We start from the raw sequence: 21,150 nt of genomic DNA on the forward strand, positions 1-21,150 counted from the left end.
GAGGAAATGGGAGACAAAAGGAATACCAGAAACAGAAGGATGGATTAACTATCTCTATGATTTATTGCAGATGGACAAACTATCACTCATATTGAGAGAAAATTCGGGAGAAAGTATATCAGAAGAGTGGGGGAAAGTATTAGGTTTCATTAGGAAGAAATGGGGAAATGATTTGATTATCTATTGACGATCCTTCTTGTTGCACTTTAATTTACTAACTATGTTATTCTACTGTGTATTTTTAATTTCATGATATAGGAAAATAATGTGTATTTTTGTTAGAGGGAGAAAGAGATAAACTAAGGAAGCAGTATAGAAACAAACAAACAAATAACAAAAAAGCGATATAGCTTATTATAGAATCTCGACGATGACTAATATAGCGAAAGAAAAAGAAGACTGGAAAACCTAGTGGTTATTATCTGTGTCAAAGATATCCGTATCAGATACAATATAGTAGTTGGAACATTTGGAAAGTATAGTATTGTTAAGACATTGAAGGAGGAGGGCATAAGCGAGAGAACAAGGTATAAGAGAGTATTTAGTTGGTTCATTCTCACAAAGTGGAGGAAGTCATAGATAAGTAGTAATGTGTGTGTTATGAATGTAAGAGTAGAGAGAAAGTGTTAGTGTTTAAGAAGAAAGGGGCAAAAGGCAAAGTAAGTGACTGAGTTACAAACAAGAATACGACAAGAAGAATCAAGGAAAGCAAAGGTTCAGGTTAAAGAATGAGAGATTACAGAAGAAAGAAAGAGAAAGAAGAGGATCAAGATAGAGTGAGAGAAATTTATAAAAACCAGTCAGCTTGTCTAAAAATTAATAGAGAACTAACAAAAGAATTTAATATAAGAAGAGGAAGGAGACAAGGATGTCCGCTCTTGCCATTATTATTCATAACTGTATTGGAATTTTTGTTAAATAAGATTAGAAATAATTCAAGGATAAAAGGACTTAAAATAAAGGGAGAAGAAACAAAGGTGAGAGCCTTTGCGGACGACCTAGTTGTGATTCTTGAAGACCCAATAAATAATACCAAACATTTAATGTGTGAAATAAATTGGTTCAGAAGATTTAAGACCAACAAGGGAAAATCTATGATAATACCAAAAAAATTGAATAAGCAAGAAAAAGAATTATTGAAACAAAAAACGGGATTTCAAGTCACAAATAAAGTAAAATATTTAGGAGTCTGGTTATCCAATAACAACATGAATCTTTTTGATAATAATTATAAAACAATGTGGAATAAGATATGTAAAGAATTGTATAGATGGTCAAACCTAAATTTATCTTTCCTTGGCAGAATAAATGCAATAGAAATGGCCACACTCCCTAAGTTTCTATTCCTTTTTATGAATTTACCAATTAGTATAACCCCAAGAATCATAGATCAATGGAATAAAGAACTTAAACAAATTATTTGGAAAGGGGGTAAAGCAAGAATTAAGTGGAACAATTTAAAAGAGAAGAAAGAGGATGTGCCATGCCAGATATAAACATCTTTAGATGGGCATGTAAGATGATATGGCTACAGGAGTGGATTACATTAAATGATAAAACAACATTAAATGTGGAAGGACCAGACATACGATTTGGGTGGCATGCGTACCTATGGTACAATAAAGCTTTGGTGAATAAAGACTTCAATAACAACCCAATTCGAAGAGCACTGCTGGAAACATGGAAATTGGTAAAAGCAAAATTTTATTACAAAATACCGGGTTGAATATCAACTCAGGAGCCTTTCGCTAATAGATGGGACTCAAAAAAAGATTGGTTAAGATATAATGATATAATTAAAATAAATGAAAAACAAGAAATTTGTATGAAATCTAGGGAGGAATTGATTCTGGGGAAAAAGAAATAAATTGGTATAGTTACTATCGAATGAAATATAGATTTAATGAGGACATGAAGACGGTGGGAATTGAGATACAACAGAATTTGACGAATTAATAATAAAAGAAGAAGATAAAAAAATAGCTAAATATTATAAATTATTCAGAGATAGTGAGTTAGGAAAAGAACCAATAAAGCAATACATGATAGACTGGGCAAAGGATATTGGACATGAAATCCCATTAGAAGCATGGGAGAAAGCTTGGGAAAAACAAACTCTTTCACCAAATGTCAGGATTTAAGGGAAACATTTTTAATAATCAGCAATAGGTGGAATTATACCACGGCCAGAATGAAAAAGACGTTTAAAATAGAAACAGATAGGTGCTGGAACTGCCAAAAAAGAAAAAGGAACGATGATCCACATCTGGTGGAAATGTGAAAATGTAAAAGGGTTTTGGGATGATAGACACAGAATAATACAGCAAATTTATGGTATAAAGTACAAGAAAAGACCACAATTGTACCTTCTGGATATGACACATTTCATGAAGGCAGAGGATGAGAACAAGCTATGGCGAATTATACTATACATGATAACACTGGCCAGGATATTGATAGCAAAATACTGGAAATCAAAGGAGAAGTTACAGGTAGATGAGTGGCTGTTAAAACTTAATGAGATTAGAGAGTTGGATAGACTTTCATGTACTCTGGAGGATAAGAAGAGAGACAGAATAGAAAAGGATTGGATGCAGATAATGACGTATTGGGAGAAAAGATGGGCTGTGGATAAAAACCTGGTCTGATATTATGTATTAATATGAGCAAAATAAAATATGTGAAGAGAGCCGGAGAAGAAATATTTTTCAAGGAAATCAAAGTTATAAGGATTATTGGATAAAATTAGGAGAATACGTATGGACATACAACCCTTTGTATATGAAAACAAAGGGGGAAATGTGATAATTCAATGGGGGGATTGTATAACTTCATTGCAAGAAACAAAAAGAAGTGTGATAGGCAACACAGATAAGCTCTTTTAAAGCAAGAAGTGAAGAAAAAGAAGAGAAAGAAGATCAAATGTCTTCTGTGTTATTGAAGTTTGCATTTATGTGACTTGCATTGATGAACATATTATTGGAAAATTTAATAAAGATATAATGTAAAAAACAACAACAACAAAACCCAGCCCTTTCTGTCAGGAAGTTCCTCCTAATGTTCAGCTGGAATCTCTTTTCCTGGAGCTTGTATCCATTGCTCCAGGTTCAAGTCTCTGGAGCAGCAGAAAACAAGCTTGCTCCCTCCTTAATATGACACCCCTCTAAGTATTTAAACAGGGCTATCATATCACCTCTTAACCTTCTTTTCTCCAGGCTAAACATCCCCAGCTCCCTGAGTCGTTCCTCGTAGGGCAGGGTTTCCAGATCCTTCACCATTTTAGTCACCCTCCTTTGGACAGACTCCAATTTCTCAATGTCTTTTTTGAATTGTAGGGCCCAGAACTGGACACAATATTCCAGGTGGGGCCTGACCAGAGCAGAATAGAGTGGCACTATTACTTCCCTTGTTCTAGACACTATACTTCTATTGATGCAGCCAAAAATCGCATTGGCCTTGTTAGCTGACGCATCACATTGTGGACTCATGTTCAACTTGTGCTCTACCTGGACTCCTAGATCCCATTCAGCCATTTGTCACCCATCCTATATCTGTGCACTTCATTTTTCCGCCCTAAGTGCAGTACCTTACATTTCTCTGTGTCGAATTTCTTTTTGTTCGCTTGGACCCAGCTTTCTTGTCTGTTCAGGTCATTTTGAATTTTGATCCTGTCCTCTGGGGTATTATCTACTCCTCCTAATTAGGTGCCATCTGCAAATTTGATAAGTATTCCTCCATTTCTGTCATCCAAGTCATTGATAAAGATGTTGAATAGCACTGGGCCCAGGACAGAGCCCCACTGGACACCCCACTGGTCACTTCTCTCCAGGATGAAAAGGAGCCATTACTGAGCATCCTTTGGGTTCGTCCGGTCAACCAATTACAAATCCATGTAACAGTTTCCTTGTCTAGCTTGTTTTCATGTTTTTGTTTTATATACTACAGTGGTGCCTCGGGTTACGAAAATAATTCGTTCCGCGGCCGCTTTCGTAACCCAAAAGGCTTCGTAAGCCGAAAAACCTATAGGCGCTAATGGGGAAAAGCCGCGATTTGGTGCGAAAAAGCCGAAAAAAGCACCAAAAGTTTTTTCATAACCCGAAAAAACTTTCGTAACGCGGAACAATAATTCCCTATGGGATTTTTTCGTATCCTGAAAATTTCGTAACCTGGGTATTTCGTATCCCGAGGTACCACTGTATTTAATTTTGTTAACTGCTATTAAGGGACATACCAATGAGATTCTATGATATGGGGTGCACTATAAACCTTTTAATAAAAGAACAGGTATTTCAATCCTATATATACATATTATCAGACATAACTCCAGGGAATGTTAGCCTTTTGGATGCCAGAAGGTTCCTCTCATTCTTCAGAGCAAGAAGCAACACCTCAGCTACCTTCTAGAAGATGAAGCAAAAAGGCTTCCAAAACAACTGAAGCCTTGGGCAAGTCACACTCTCTCAGCCTCAGAGGATGGCCAGGGGAAACCCACTCTGAAGAAACCTGCCAAGAAAACCCCTTCAGAGACTCCCATAAGGTCACCATAAGACCTGGAAACAACTGGGAGGCAGACCCCAAGAACAACATTGGAAAATAGGTGCAAGCCTTGCCTTGGGAAAGTGTAATGACTGGGCTCCAGTCAATGGAGGTCTTCTTCAGGCAGAAAAGGGAGGTTTATGCAAATGCAGAGTGACATCACTGCTACGGAAGGCTCTCTTGACCAATCAGAGAGCAAGATGAAGGTTCTTCTGGAAGCTTCCGTGAGAAGGAGATATAAGGCCTGAGAGACCAAGAGACAGTTGGGGGAATTGTGTCGGTTGGAGATCCAGAGAGAGAGAGTTAAAGAGCGGATCTTGGAAGTTAGTCTCAGAATTAGAAGCTTAGGTTTATTTAATAGCTTGTATGAATTGAATATTATATACTTACAAATATTGTACCTGAAAGATTCTTATTCTTCTTATTATTATTATTATTATTATTAACCTTTATTTATATAGCACTGTAAATTTAATATCTTGTATGACTTATATTTCAGTTATATTTTGTTATTTATAGTAAATATCTCCTTGGAGTATCTACTACTCAACGCTCCTTTTACACGTGTCTTGGATCGGTTGATGCTTGGAAGATCAGTAAAGAAGGAGAAATAAGGTTCCTTAACTGATCCCAGTGTAGGTTAAGGGAAATCCTTTTATAATTCACTGGATGATGGCAGCAAGATTTAAGGAAGTTAAGGGTCTGCTGGGCTAAGAGCCAAAATGTCTAAATATCTAATTAACAATGTGTAATCCACTCTGATAGCCTTTTGGCTGAAGAGAGGCGTATAAAAACATTATTATTATTATTATTATTATTATTATTATTATTATTATTACAGGGCCGCAGTTTGGCTGCTTGGACCCTGGAGATCATCACAGTGAGTCAGTTGGAAAAGCCCATCTCACTCCAGAAAATAAAGGTACTTGAGGAGTTTGCACTCTACGTCTTTCTGTAAAAATAGCTACAAAACTGATAATAGCATTTGGGACATTTAGTCTTTTAATAACAAATATTGCATGTTTAAATGCTGCTTTAAAACCTCTTTCCATCTGCCAGCTTTGCTCTGGTTTTGGGGGGAAATGAGAAAGTGTTGGGAGGGAGGGACTGCCAACAGAATTAGGAGATGCATTGCAGGCTATGGACAGTTTGCAGCCAAGTAAGGTCCAAAAGACACGGCAGCAATAGTCCAGTTTGAGAGCGCTTTAACTGCCCTGGCCCAGTGCTAGGGAATCCTGGGAACTGGAGTTTATTGTGGCACCAGAGCTCTCTGAAAGAGAAGGCTCGATGTCTCACAAAACTACATTTCCCAGAATTCCTTAGCACTGAGCCAGCGCAGTTAAAGCGGTCTCAGATTGGTTTATTACTGCAGTGTGTTTTGGACTTAGGTGATCCTTGGCAAGTCACACTCTCTCAGCCTCAAAGGATGGCAATGGCAACCCATCTCTGAAGAAACCTGCCAAGGAAACCCCATGATAAAGTTGCCTTAGGGTTGCCATAAGTTGGAAACGACTTGAAGTCACACATGAAGAACAGAAAAAAGTGTGCACTTATTTCTCAGGTTGTACATGGGAATGGGAGGCAGTATGGTGCAGTGGTTTGAGTGTTGGGTTACAACTCTGGAGGCCAGGGTCCAGTGCCCCACTCCTCCATGAAACCAGCTGGGTCCCTTGGACAAGAAGTCACACTCTCTCAGCCTCAGGGAAGGCAATGGCAAACCTCCTCTGAACAACTCTTGCCAAGAAAACCCCAGGAGAGGCTCCCCAGAAGTCGGCAATGACTTGGAGCACTCCACAAAACACTACAAAGCCTCAAGAAAGAGCCAGCGTGGTTCAGTGGCTGGAGCACTGGACTATGACCCTGGAGACCAGGGTTCGAATGCCCTCTTGGCCACGGAAACCCACTGAGTGACCTTAGGCAAGAAGTAGCACTCTCTCAGCCTCAGAGGGAGGCACTTGCAAAACCTCTTCTGGACAAATCTTGCCAAGAAAAGCCTGAGAAGGGCTTCCCTTGGGTTCGCCATACGTTAGAAACAACTTGGAGGCACACAATGACAACAAGAGCAGTAACACCACTAACACAAGGCAGCTAGGGAGAAAAGAAGGAAGGAAGAAGGAAAATAACAAAGAAAGAAAGAAAGAAGATGTGGGTGTTGTAGTCCTTGGTTCAGAGGGATTGGAGGGGCCTTAATGCAGGGCAGGACTAGTGTTGCTAACAATCCTCGAAAATATTTCCCGGCATGTTTTACCAAAATCCACGGAATCCCCCCCCCCCCCCCCAAATATTACATGGAATATTCAGTCAAAATCCCTGTAACGTTCCCGTGATGTTAATAATAATAATCATAATAATAATAGGATGTATTTATATATTTATTAATATGGCGGATCTTTTGCAAATAAACGTAACCCTAATTGAATAAAAATAATTGTATCTTATTTCAACTCTCAAAATTACCATTGAACCAAACAAAGAATCTTTCAATTCTTCTAATACCTTTAAGATATTTATTTTGACATGAAGGGGGTCCAGGAAGCTTTGTGCCAAATAGAAACGTGTTCGGCTGCAACCACACTGCATAAATAATCCAGTTTGACACCTCTTTAGCTGCCCTGGCTCAGTGCTAGGGAGCCCTGGGAATTGTAGTTTTGTGAGACATTGAGCCTTCTCTATCAGAAAGAGGTCTGGTGCCACAGCAAACTACAATTCCCAGGGTTCCCTAGCACAGAGCCAAGGCAGTTAAAGCGGTCTCAAACTGGATTATTTCTGCAGTGTGTTTTGGACCTTTGTTATTATAAATGCTCAAGATCCAATCCATACTGCAGAAATAATCCAGTTTGAGACTGCTTTAACTGCCCTGGCTCAGTGCTAGGGAACCCTGGGAATTGTAGTTTTCTGAGAAAGAGCTCTGGTGCCACAATAAACTACAATTCCCATGCATCTGAGGCAGTACGCTTAAGTCTAGGAAAGCTCATGCTGGCAACTTTTCTTTCGCGTGTCTCAAAGGTGCCAAAAGATCTATCTCTGTATCATCATCACCATTATTATTATCATTATTAAATCCAAATGCAGCTGAAGAAGTGGACTTAAAATGGCAACACTGATGTACTGTAGACTCTTTCTCTGGGGCTGTGATCTCTAAGTGTGGAGGCAATTCCCTTGTCAAACCAGGGGATCCTGGGAATTGTAGTTTCTTGTGACATGTATGTGTATATATATGTGTGTGTGTTGTGTATATATATTTGTGTGTGTGTATAAGAGCCTTGTCTCCCGCACGTCTGCCCTGGCTGAGCTTTTCCTGAGGGTGGAGGGGGGGCGGACGACCACTCTCCTCTCTCTGATTGGCTGAAAACTCTCAGTGTGACTCCCAACAGGACGGGTTGCTCTGTAGCCTCGCTCTCAGAGTCAGGGCCACTGTGGCCAATTTCGGGGGTTTGTCCCGGAAATTGGGTTGTTTTTTTTCAGGGCTGGAGCTGAAATGTGCAAAAGTCCCTGAATCTCCACAGAATAGAGCCAGGCACAGAAATCACACGGAAAGCACTCAAAAATCCCAATTTCCGTGTGAAAGTCACAAAATTGGCAACAGTGTACCTCTGTTCAACTGAGGCTTCAGAGAAGGTTCTGGAACATTCTCCACACTCACAAACAGCACACAAAATGGCCATTGGAACACAAAATGGCCTCCAAAACACAAAATGGCCACCGGAAAACAAAATGGCTGCCAGAACACAAAAAGGCTGTCTCTGCCTGAGTGCTTGGCAGTTGGCATTTGAGGCCTTCAGGGGAGAGAGAGACTGAGGGAAGGAGGTCCTGGAGGGAAGGGGCCTTGGGAGATATAGGGCTTTCCTGAGATATTTGGGGTTGCTTCCTAACAAAGGGGTTTCTGGACCCATAAAGGATTTGGGGCAAACTGGTTCTGAAAGGCAGTAGCAGCCTTTTCTCTTGCCAATGGGATTTACAGTGTATTTGCTTGACTGGATCTCCCAGCATCCACATGGCCAGAAAGAGGAGGGGTCCTGCCCTGCATTTCATGGGTCTTAGGCTCTGGGAACGTGTGCCTTTGGCCAGCGTCCGTGTGGCTGGGGCTCCAGAGTCCCTCCTGCCTTGTTCCATATTAACTGCAGGAGGAGCCTGTGAGGGTGGGGCAGGGGGCGGGGCCTTCCAGCTCCTCTGCCCCCATTGGCCAGACTGAAGAAGGGGAGGAGCTTCTGCCTCTCTATTTAGCTCTCTGCGCAGAAGAGTGAGTGAGGAGTAGAGAGTGAGAAGGGGTTAGAGAGAGACAAGGAGGAAGGAGAGGGACAAGGCCTGGAAGCATTAGGCTTCACTGCTGTGCTGAGGCCTCCAACTGCCAAGCGCTGAGGTGGAGGTGGCCATTCTGTGTTCCAGCAGCCATTTTGTGTTCTGGTGGCCATTTTGTGCTGCTTGTGACTGTGGGGAATAATGTTCCAGAACCTTCTCTGAGCCTCAGTTGAACAAAGGCCTCTCTTTCTCTCCTGAGGCTCCAGAGTCAGAAGGAGGCCAGGCTCCTTGGGCCAAAAGGAAGGAAGTGTGTCTCTTTGTGGGTCTTTTGTGTATATTTCCTGAGAAGGTTTTCTTATTACACAGCTCTGCTCACCTGCGTATGTCACCAGCAGGATTCTGTTCTCTGTGTCTTTGAGTGCTGCAGAGTTTCTTTCCAAGCCAATCCTAACCCTGGTCCCTTTTCTCAGGAACCTCATCTCGGACTCCTTGTACACGGCTTTGGGCCTCTGTTGCTGGAAGTGACCCAAGAGTAGGGCAACCAGGACCCCTGCCCACCTGATGGCCGACACAGAGGCCAACCAGAGGGAGTTGCGCTCCAACAGAAAGGGGCTGCGGAGGTACAACAACTCTTTGGTGAGTCCCCATCCTGGTTATTAGTCTCATGTGTTTCACTGCTGGGCCAGTTCATGAAAGCAAGTGGAGAACTTACTCTCCCAATTTGGCAGAGACAGTCCTGGTAAATCCTTTGTCACCCCACTTTTTCAGGGGCTTTCAAAAATGTCCCGGTTTTGTTCTCCTCCTCCCACTTTCCCCTTTGTCTTCAGCTCACTTCAGTTCCTACAAAATGAGTGCCAAGGATTTTGAACCCCATCAACTCAAAAGTGGGGAGAGAAGAGGAAAGAAGGGAGCAGGGAGTCCTTGCTAGGAGTCTGAGGCAAAAGCAAACTGCTGTGCCCTTCCCCGCTTTTGTGACCTTCCCCATAAACATCTTTGGCCATCTTGACCACCTTCTGGTGTTGTTTGTCCACGTGTGTCTTTCTTTTTCCATCTGTGAAATGTTGGGGGATATGGGGGAACATCTCTGGATCTAAACTGTTGCCCTCAAGCCCACAGCGTTCTCCAGAACTGTTTTTTAAATATGACATTTGCCACTGAAATTTGGCAACAAATGGATAAATGCACTATAATTCTTTGGTGGCTAAATGTAGTATATGTTTTGGGATAGTCAATATCTTAATCTATCCTCAGTATCCCAGCCATAGCCTAAATTATTTTGTTTTTATCTTATCTTTGGTTTATATATGATATATTGTGTATATCGAGCTAGAATAGACCCTTTCAATCAACTACTAAACGATTCTTCAAGAGATATGTAAATTCAGCTGATTCAGTGGGTCTACTCTGGTGAGGAACAGAGGCAGTTTTGCTTATGTGAAATCACAATACTTGTGAAACTCAGCTTATTCCACACATGGTTGTAAATCCTATGGGATCAATAGGTCTTCTTGGGCTCAGACTAATAGTATGATTCAGGCCCTTATCATGGTAATGAAAATCATTTCATGGTTCAGACTGAATAATAGTGAATCAAATATGATTGGATGGGTTATACTTCTAAGATGTAGTGATTGTGTGCAGAGGGATTTTGCAGCACCCTTGAGACCAACTGTGTGAAAGACATTGCAGCATTGAACCTGGTCTGTGCCCCTTCCTCTGGCAACAGCCCTCTGACCCTCTCCTCTCACCCCCTCAGAACTCAGCCCCAGTGGTCAGTGGGATGGGAACGGGTCTTCCCAGCCACAACACATTGCTATGGGCTCCATTCCTCTGGCCATGCAAGCAACTGCACAAGACCATTCCTGAGAGGAACAAGAAGGGATAGGAAATGTCTGAGACCCAGGTAGCCCCCTGTCCTTTTGGACTCTCACTCTGTGGGGCTCTTGCTACTGAGATGGCCTCAGGGAAGGCAGAGCACCTGACTTCTAACCTCTGGTGATGGTGGGGCTGGGGTGTCTTTTCCAGGCATTCCTCACCCTCCTCAAGGGCTGCCCCACCTTCGACCAGAGCCAGTAATGCAGCCACCATGGTTCTCCAGCTCTGGCAGAGTTTGTCCTTCAGCCCTCCCTGTTAGCTCACCATTTCCTCCAAAGGAGGCCATACTTGAAGGCCACAGACCCAGTCAGTCCCTTGGAGGGGACAGAGAGCTGGGGGGCTCTGGAAGAAAATGGAGTGGGGTGAACCCAGGAGGAAATGGATGGGAAACAGGATGATGTGAAAAGACCTTCCTATTGACACCCAGAGAATGTCAGAAACTCAGAGCTTTGCTTCCCAGATTTTATCCTACACAAACACACACACAATTGACATATCCAGCGGGAGCCATGTTGGCCATATAGCAGTAGCATCCCAAATCCACAAAACTAGGATATCGGATATGTTATATGGATGTGAATATACCACATTTTAGGCTTCACGGGAGAATGATAAAGAGAAGGCCAATGGATGGGACCTGTACTATTGGAGGTTGCTACCTCCAACAAAGGTTTTAAAATATCTTTTAAATTGGGACAGCATTGGCATGTTTTACCTTATCAACACCTACAAGTTTTCCTGTGTAAAAGCATGGAGCCTGCCTGAGAAATTCAGTTTTCTCTTCCAAACAGAGGGGCTTGTAGCCTCACAAAGGATTCGAGACAAACTGGATTTCAAAGGCAGTAGCTTTTTGCTTGCTAACATTATTTAAAGTTTGTTTTCTGGGATAAATTCTGAAGTAATGAAATAATATTTGGGATGCACCATGTGCTTTCCTTCCCTTTTATTAGTCACTCTCTGGATCAGGGCTATTTTCTATTGCAGGTGACTTTTGCGGATGTGGCGATATATTTCACCGAGGATGAATGGAAACTCTTGACAAAGAAGCAGAGACTTCTGTACAGCGATGTTATGATGGCGAATTATGAGAATGTGGCCTCTGTGGGTAAGGAACTTGACTCCACTGCCCTTCCTGTGAAGACTGAAGGTCCTTTCATACTACATTGTTATGGTGTTATGTTTCTACTTTAGAATTATGGAATCATAGAGTTGGAATAGGCAACAAGGGCCATCCAGTTAAACCCCTGGCCATGCAGGAATACACATTCAAAGCACCCACAACAGATAGTCATCCAGCCTTTGTTTAAAGATCTCCAAAGAAGGAACGCTTTAGAAATAAATCTTAATAATAATAACAATGGCTCAGTACAGATTAGAAGAAAGGGGTGGCCATAGGCTATCCCTTTCTCCTCCGGATCATTGCCGCAGCAACCCCATGGGTGCAAGAACGATCTGCAGCCAAAAGGAGCTCAGAAATGGAGCTCCTTCCTGTGATGCCACCAAGGCGCCATTTGCACCTTGGAGCGTCACGGTGATATGTCTTATGCGCCGTGCTGTTTGGACGCGTCACACAAGACACTTCATGGATGCATGCGCCGTATGGATGGCACTGCGTCAAGATTGTGCTGCCCATAAGTATTAGGCTTTGGGAGTGTGCAGTTACTGCATGCTCCCAAACCCTAAAATCACCGCCGGCATGCCACAAAGTGCCCATTTCTACCAGGCCAATAATAACAATAATGATACTCGACCACGTTCAGAGGAAGTATATTGCACTCTCGAACAGCCCTTACTGTCAGCAAGTTCCTCCTAATCTTTAGGTGGCATCTCTTTTCCTGTGGCTTGCATCCACTGTTCCTCTCCTTTTCTCTGGAATAGGAGAAAGCAAGCTTGATCCATCAAGGTGACATCTCTTCAAATATTTGAACAGGGCTATTATATCCACTCTTAACCTTCTCTTCTCCTGGATAAATATAGCCAGCTCCTAAGCCACTTCTCATAGGGCTTGATGGTTTTCAGTTCCTTCACCTTTTTGGTTGCCCTCCTTTGGATACTCTCCAGATTCTCAACATCCTTTTTGAATTGTGGTGCCAAGAACTAGACACAGGGTTATTTCAAGTGAGGCCTGACCAAAGCAGAATAGAGTGGCACTATTACTTCTCTTGATCTAGACACTATACTTTTATTGATAAAGCCTAGGATCATATTGACCTTTTTAGCTGCCTCATGTTCAACTTCTGGTCTACTATGACTCCTAAGCTACTTTCACACGTAGTTTAATTGTCATAACAATATCCTGTGTAATCTTGGAATTTGTAGTTTGGTGAGGCACTATTGCTCTCCACTTTCTGAGGATTCTAAATATCCCATTCTAAACTGCCAATTCTAGGATTCTGTGGGAAGGAACTATGGAGATAAATGCTTTTCACCCCCAAATGCTCCTCAGCACATCCCTCAGTAGGGCGGTTTACAGACTGCCCCTTTGGGGTGGCCTGTACCTGCCCCTTTCATCAACGGATCGGGGCCTCAGCTGCCACAGTGGCAGCCCTGAGGCCCCAATCCACCGCTTTTCCACGCCATGGCCTGGAAAAAGTGTCCTTGGGGCTTCAAGCCCCAAAGACACCCCAACAGCGGCGTGGAAAGGAGAAAGGGGCCACTCTGCACCTTTCTCTTTTGTATCGCTGGCGCAGCTCTCTAAAGGCTGCACCAGCGACACAAATGAACGAAGGAGCTCCAAAATGGAGTTCCTTCCTGCACCGTGGAAAGGGCACCACAAGCGCCCTTTCATGACACCAGGACGTCATGTCCATGCCGCTCCGTTTGAATGTGGCGCAGTCGTGACATCCTAATGGGCATCACCATCTGCATGTAGAATGGGCGCCACCATTTTGTACGTACTGTGTGCGTACTAGGGTTGGGGGCGTCTGAAAAAGATGCCCCCGGGCAACCCTAGTACGTACACAGTACATACTAGGGTGCCCTTCTGGAAAGGTCCTAAGTTTCCTGGCTTTTTTGGCCCTTCTTCCAGGCTTTTCAGGCTCAGGAGAGTCTTCTTGGGGAAAAGGCCTCCCTTGGCCCTACAATGGCTCAGAGAGAGCCCAATAGTGGCAAAATGGCCTCTGGTTCCCCAAAGGGATGCTGTGGGATACTGAGGAGAAAATAGTATTTCATTTCACCCCCAGACAATACAATGTTAGGTTGCTCCTGAGATCCCCTGTGGGCCAGTGTGACCCCCCCATCCCCAACATTAGGCCATCCCTGTCTTATAGATGCCTTAAGGCTGGCACTTGACCCTCACCAAAATTGGAGACCAGGTCCCAGCCCCCTTGCTCTTGCTTTCCCAATGACTTATTTGTATATTGATTATCCTGCCTTTCTCAACAAATGGGACTCAGAATGTCCCTTTTGTGCATCACATGTTGTGGATGTGTGTCTGTGATAGAGAGATGGAGGGAATGGGAAAAACAGAAAGGCAGGAAAGAGATGCCGAAGGTGAAAGCTGAAGCAGTGCGGATAGGCAAGAGGGAAGGTTGGAGAGTGGAGGGAGAAAGGGAAGGGGATCAGGTCTCTGGGAGCCAGGAAAGGAAAGCAGGAGCAAAGCCAGGATTGCCTAGCTCTGTGTTGTTGTTGTTGTTGTTGTTGTTGTTATTATTAACCTTTATTTATAAAGCGCTGTAAATTTACACAGCGCTGTACATACAATCTTTTTAATTGGACGGTTCCCTGCCCTCTTTCTTACAATCTAAAAAGACATGACACAGAAGGAGAAGGGAGTGGTGGTGGCTAAGGGGCCTGTCTACTAAGATAATACATATAAAATACATAGCAATACCGGAAATGATTCAATAAAACAGACAAGAAAAGAACATCAAATAGCAAGTGACAATTATGCAATGCCTGGGAACGCTTCTCTGAACAGGATGGTCTTCAGCTCCGTTTTGAAGCTGGTTAATGAAGTGATGGCTCTTGCTTGCGGGGGAAGAAGGTTCCAGGAGTGAGGGGCAGCGAGTGAGAAGGGGCGAATCCTAGATGGGGCAGAGGAAATCCTGGGCTGGGACAGCAGGCTTGACTACCAGAATGGAGGGCCCTAGTGGGAAGGTGAGGGCAAATAAGGTGAGGTATGTGGACAGGAAAGGACCTCTGGGAAGGGTCAAGAGAGGGGCCTTGGGGATTGGGAGGCAGCCACCAACCTGACAGGTTTTAAGAATTGAACTGGTGAGAACCGGTTCAGGCCCTGGTTTTCAGACATATTAAGGGCTTCCATTTAGCAATTATGAACAATGTCTATGAAGAAAGGAGAGGCAACACAAAAATTCCTTTTTCTCTAATGTTTCTTTTTCCTACCTGAGCTTGCTTAGGGTCTTTTACCTGAAATGCTGGAGTTTGGGGAAGACACCTGCAAGTGCTATGCTTTTAGGGGAATTAGATACTTAGCTCAAAGGGGAGATATAGTTTGATTGAGGCAACAGTGACCTCAGGATCCAGCAAAGCTATAGCAGGTCTGCAATCACACAGAACTCCAGAGGCATTTGAAAGGCAAAATGAACACACATGCACAGAGAGAATTAGGTAACAAAGGTGGGAGTGGTGAATAAATGTAAGCCTTTGCTAATGGTAATATGTTGCCTGGATGGATCTCAATCCCAGTTGCTGAGAATCCGGAATGGGAAGAGAAGTCAGTAGCTCCCATGGCAAGTGGGGTTGGAGAGTGTATTGAGGTGCTTAGCCATGTTAACCGACAGAGGATCCTATCGCATGGGATAAAAATAACAGCTTAACTTTTCTGAATTGAATTCTGATTCGGGCTGCATCCGGGTCCTATCATATGTGAATCTCCGCTGAATCCACCAGCCAAATCCATCCTGGATTCAGCCCGAATCCCCACAGCACTTCAGCGGCCATTTTTTTAGTGTTGGAAGCTTCCACTTAAAAAAGAGGGGGATGGCTGAGCATGCCTCGGACCCAGGCTACATCTGGAATGGATTTGGCCAATAGATTCAGCAGTGATTTACATAAGATTGGACCCGGACATAGCCCGAATTAAAATTCTCTTTGGGAAAGGTACCCTGGCTTTCTTACCCCATACAATAGGGAGCAGAGTGTCTGCCTGCAACTGGACTGAGGCTGAAGAACAGCCACTAGGAGCAGATATTTATGCTGTAATTGTTGCTTAGTGGCAGAAACTGAGGGTATGAAAAGGTTTAAATTGCTTTAGAATGTTTCCTGGGTGAGGAAAGAACGGTCTGAAACCAAATTTAGTGCAACGAGGGCTTGATTTAACCTCTCCCCATTTACTGTGACTTACTTCACTCTGTCCACCAATTCTTCTCTTAAATTAATGAGAAGAATTAAATTAAATTTAATTGAAATTATATTCTGGCCTCAAAAAGAAAAGCCCTCCCTCCGCCCCAACTGTCATCACCAGACCTGGGAGGGAGTGAAAAAGACAGGCCCGGTTTCCATCAGGCCTAACTGTGAATTTTACTGTAACTCACGTCGCTCTGTTTTATTTTACTGTATTGTATTTATTTTTGTATTTTATTTTATTCTCTTTATTTTTCTTGTTGTAACCCACCTGGAATCCTTGTGATTGGGCAGGCTATAAATAAATCATCAGCATCATTATTATTATTGGTGCAAGTACCTCAGACAAAAGGGATCAGCACACTGATTCTCAGAGCCTTTTTCTGACTATTTCCTTCCAGTCCCATTCCTTAGCCATAATCCCTTCACCCTCTACAGACATAAATGGATCATGCAGCTAAATCCACTCATTTTCTCAAGGCAGGTTCTCCTACAATCTCTTCTTTGCTACCTCCTATGAGTAGGGATCCATACCTGCAAAAATGCTAAATTCAGGGCATCTGCAGCAGAGTCATGCTCAGGGCACCCATTCCAACTTTATTAATTTTATATCGAATAGGGAAGGGTTAACAGGTGGCTAAATCTGGGGGTAACACATTCCTCTCTTAATTTGGAGAGTCAGTCTTGTCTGTCATTCTTCTTTTTTTTTTCAGAAGAACATGTCAGTCTTGAGAGAGTCCATACATGTGAGAGGCCACATAAATGCCAGCACTGTGGGACTTGTTTTCCTTCAAAGTCAAACCTTGTGAGACATCAGAGAGTCCACACAGGAGAGAAGCCATACAAATGCCACCAATGTGGGAAATGTTTTTCTTCGAAATCACACCTAGTGACACATCTGAGACTCCACACAGGAGAGAAGCCATTCAAATGCCAGCATTGTAGGAAAGGTTTTTCTCAGAAGCCCAACCTAGTGACACATCAGAGAGTCCACACAGGAGAGAAGCCATACAAATGCCAGCATTGTGAGAAATGTTTTTCTTCAAGGTCAGACCTAGTGAAACATCAGAGAATCCACACAGGAGAGAAGCCATACAAATGCCAGCATTGTGGGAAATATTTCTCTCAGAAGTCAAGCCTAGTGACACATCAGAGAGTCCACACAGGAGAGAAGCCATTCAAATGCCAGCATTGTGGGAAAGGTTTCTCTCAGAAGTCAGACCTAGTGACACATCAGAGAGTCCACACAGGAGAGAAGCCATACAAATGCCAGCATTGTGGGAAATGTTTCTCTTCGAAGTCATACATAATGATACATCAGAGAGTCCATGCAGGAGAGAAACCACATAAATGCCAGCAGTGAACTAACACTGTTTTTGTTAAGAAGTATTACGAGAAAAATATTTTCAATGCATTGGTGATAAGAGAAAGCCCTTGTGATTTTGTTTTTTAGGGTTTTCTGTTCATAAAGTTATTGATTTTTGTATGTTGTTGTGTTGTTGTTGTTATTTTTTATAGAATTCTAGAATAAGAATGGGCCACAAGACCCATGCAGTCCAACCCCCGACACACAGGATGACAAAGCATGGATTTATAGGATTCTGGCTTTGTAAGGCACCACAAGCACCATCTAGTCCAAGCCCCTGCCATATAGGAAGACATAGCATGTTGGGTAGGTGTGTTATGTGTGAATATGACAGAATTAGAAGATGAAGGATGAGATGAAGGATCTGGCACAGAGAAGCAAGAAAAGCTCAAACCGCTGAGTTGAAAAGGAATGTGCGAAAGATAAAGACACCGTAATGCAAGGACATGAAACTGAATGTACTAAAAGAAGAATGGACTGTGTATAACACAACTTGATGTAAAGAGCACCAGAACAAGAACGGAATGGGAACAAGACGTCACTCATCAGGAAAAATGATGCACATATAAAAAGCATAAAGGAATCTTCAAAACCATGGTGCTAGTGTGCCAAAATCAGCTGGAACTGGTACCCATCGCTCTCTCAGAAAACTGATCGACCTCTGGGAAGATTTGTGTGCATGAGCATTGTATGAATGTGTGCATGATTTGAGGCCTCTTGATATGTAATATATTAAAATGAGTGTCCCTAATGTTAGAATAAATGTTACATACAAAGTGTTTGAACCCAGATCTGGTCTGTTATGTGTCTGATTAAAAGTTTTATAGTCCAATTCTGTATTTACTCACCGCTCTAGATGTAAAGGAGAACACCTAGATTGGTGACAGGTGTGCGATCTCTCATTTCACCTTCTGGAGCTTCTGCACTGATCCCTGAAAGCGGAAAGAGAACTAACCAAGCAGTGGGGACACACTTCCTTTAACCCATTATGATTCCACTATAAGAGACAGGCTTTGGAGTTCTCATCAACTGCCAGCCGTAAGGTTTGGGTTAAAATATGGGGGCTGGGTCATCTCCTGCAGCCTCTGGTTCCATTGGAGGCAGGGCTTCTTCTCCAGCATCACCTGGAACAACGGACCAGAACAATGGACAACAACAGATGGATGTGGCATGTGTGTTTGTGCATATACATCTGTATATATACATCTGTATATATATGTATGTATGTGGAGGCATCTCTATCTAAGTGCATTCAGACTTATACTTTTAAGAGCCTACACACACAGACATGGAATGTTTAAAGTCTATAGATCTTGCATACAATACCCATAGATACATCTATACATACCCATAGATACCTGTGTACGCACATGTATTTTTATATATATATATATATATATATATATATATAGAGAGAGAGAGAGAGAGAGAGATGCAAACACATGTACACATTTATGTTGGATCATATATATATGATTTATATATTTATATATACTCTTCTACTTGCATACAATTTAAACATAAGGAAATGCATAGAGAAATATGTAAGTACATATGAATGCGCATGTATACACCCCCCAGGTTCTGGTCAACATCAGTGTGTATATATAATTATAATTGTATATATGTTTACTTCCGGTCATAACAGCATAACTGCCCTGCGATTACTGCAATTGGAATGTCTATACTTTGTGATGTTTTTATGACATGTATTTTACACATGATTGGCTCCTGAGGACACTCTGAGGGCTGCCATTGGCTAGAGTCCCCACCCTCCCACCATCCCTGGCCCTGATTGGCTGGAATCTCAGTCCATCCCACCATCCCTGGCCCTGATTGGCTGGAATTGCACTCCTTCTCACCATCCCTGGCCCTGATTGGCTGGAATTGCACTCCTTCTCACCATCCCTGGCCCTGATTGGCTGGAATTGCACTCCTTCTCACCATCCCTGGCCCTGATTGGCTGGAATTGCACTCCTTCCCACCATCCCTGGCCCTGATTGGCTGGAATTGCACTCCTTCCCACCATCCCTGGCCCTGATTGGCTGGAATCCCAGTCCCTCCCACCATCCCTGGCCCTGATTGGCTGGAATCCCAGTCCCTCCCACCATCCCTTGCCCTGATTGGCAAGAATCCCAGTCCCACCCACAATCCTTGGCCCTGATTGGCTGGATTCCCTGTCCCTCCACAGTCTCTGGCTCTGATTAGCTGGAATTCCTGTCCATCCCACCATCCCTGGCCCTGATTTGCTAGAATCTCAGCCCCTGCCTCCTTTTTTTCTGGCAGCCATTTTGTGCTGCTTGTGACTGTGGAGAAAATTGTTCCAGAACCTTCTCTGAGGCCTCAGTTGAACAGAGTCCTCTCTTTCTCTCCTGAGGCTCCAGAGTCAGAAGGAGGCCAGGCTCCTTGGGCCAAAAGGAAGGAAGTGTGTGTCTTTTCTGAGAGGGTTTTCTTATTACAAAGCTCTGCTCCTTCTGGGGAACATGGGTTTTAAAAGGGATCAGAAATGGGGAGGAGAGTTTTAATACAAGCCTTATTCTTCTTCTTCTTCATAAACATTGGGCTTTGGCTTCTAAGAGGAGGCTTCTCCCCCGAAAAAGGCCAAAAGTGGCTCCTTTGGGAGGTTTTAAAAGTCTCCCCAGTTTCCTAATTAATAGATTTTCAGGGAAGAAGGAAGGAGACAGACCATGATAACCCATTTTACCAAGAATGAAACAAATAAACATACAAACAAACAAGAACAAGAAAAATAAGGATTAGACAGAAAAGCAAACTGCTTTTATTTAAAAAAAAGCAAAACCATTCTTAACAGGATAAAAGTACGAATTGGGTTCTTCTATCCTTTATAAGCAACTGAGGCTGTATCTGAACTACAGAAATAATCCGGTTGGAAACCACTTTTTTTTCTTTTGTAATTTATTTATAAACAATCCTTTACAAACAAAAATGAAAAAAACAACATACCAAGACATTTGCATAACAAACACAGCTACAACAACAAAAAGTAGAAATACCTATATGATACACATACAACATGCAATAAATAACATCCTGATATACAAAACTGTCAGAAATGTACTATTAAGTTACTTCCTAGTTAAGCTAAGATGACCCTTTTATTTAATTTACTTAAATTCCTACAAGGTATCGATACGTGTTAAACCTCTAATGTTCATGTACACTTTCCATATGATATCTGGGATTGTAAATTAATAATTAGTATTACAAAATAAATCAAAGCATGACCAGTCCTCTTTAGTTTTCTCAACTGATTTATCCCTCATGATTGCGGTTAAAATGTCCAATCCCTTTGCTTCTCTTAGTTTAATTATCCACTCCTCTATTTTAGGAATTTGGATGTTTTTCCAATACTGTGAGTGACCATCTACAAAATTAGTCTGGGAAATCTTTTAGCTACTTCCTTTTCCAGTTTACATGTCATATTGAGCAAAAAGATCAAAGGGTTTAAAGGTATTTCTTCCTGTAAATGCCATCAAAGAAAATGCCATCAAAGAAAACCATTATCCTGAAACATGGAAACAAGCTAATATAACTTTGCTGTTCAAAGAAGATAGAGATGCAACTGAGGTAAAGAGCTATAGGCTAATTTCCTTATTAAATATGGATTATACATTATTTCCTATGACTTTGGCCCATAGACTCAAACAAGGTCTTAAACACTGGATTCATAAGGACAAGTCAGTGGTAATATACAAAACGTCTGAAATATAATTGAATATTTTCAAAGGCACAACGAAAAAACACATATCTTTTTAGAAAAGGCCTTCAATAACATAGGATGGGATATGTTATTTGTGACACTTGAAAAA

At 42.5% G+C, this 21,150-nt stretch overlaps 1 protein-coding gene and 1 pseudogene across 1 annotated transcript in view; both read left to right on the forward strand.

Moving 5' to 3' along the window:
- The window catches only part of LOC149290487 (uncharacterized), a 29,058-nt pseudogene extending 11,741 nt beyond the window's left edge, over positions 1-17,317 (forward strand).
- LOC149290483 (uncharacterized) overlaps positions 1-21,150 on the forward strand; it is a 426,035-nt gene that overhangs the window by 94,320 nt on the left and 310,565 nt on the right. The gene's annotated exons all lie outside the window — the stretch shown is intronic.

The sequence above is a fragment of the Sceloporus occidentalis genome, unplaced genomic scaffold (genome assembly GCF_023333645.1).
Source record: "Sceloporus occidentalis isolate IW3139 unplaced genomic scaffold, rSceOcc1.0.p SCAF_39, whole genome shotgun sequence".
Classification (NCBI taxonomy): Eukaryota; Metazoa; Chordata; class Lepidosauria; order Squamata; family Phrynosomatidae; genus Sceloporus; species Sceloporus occidentalis.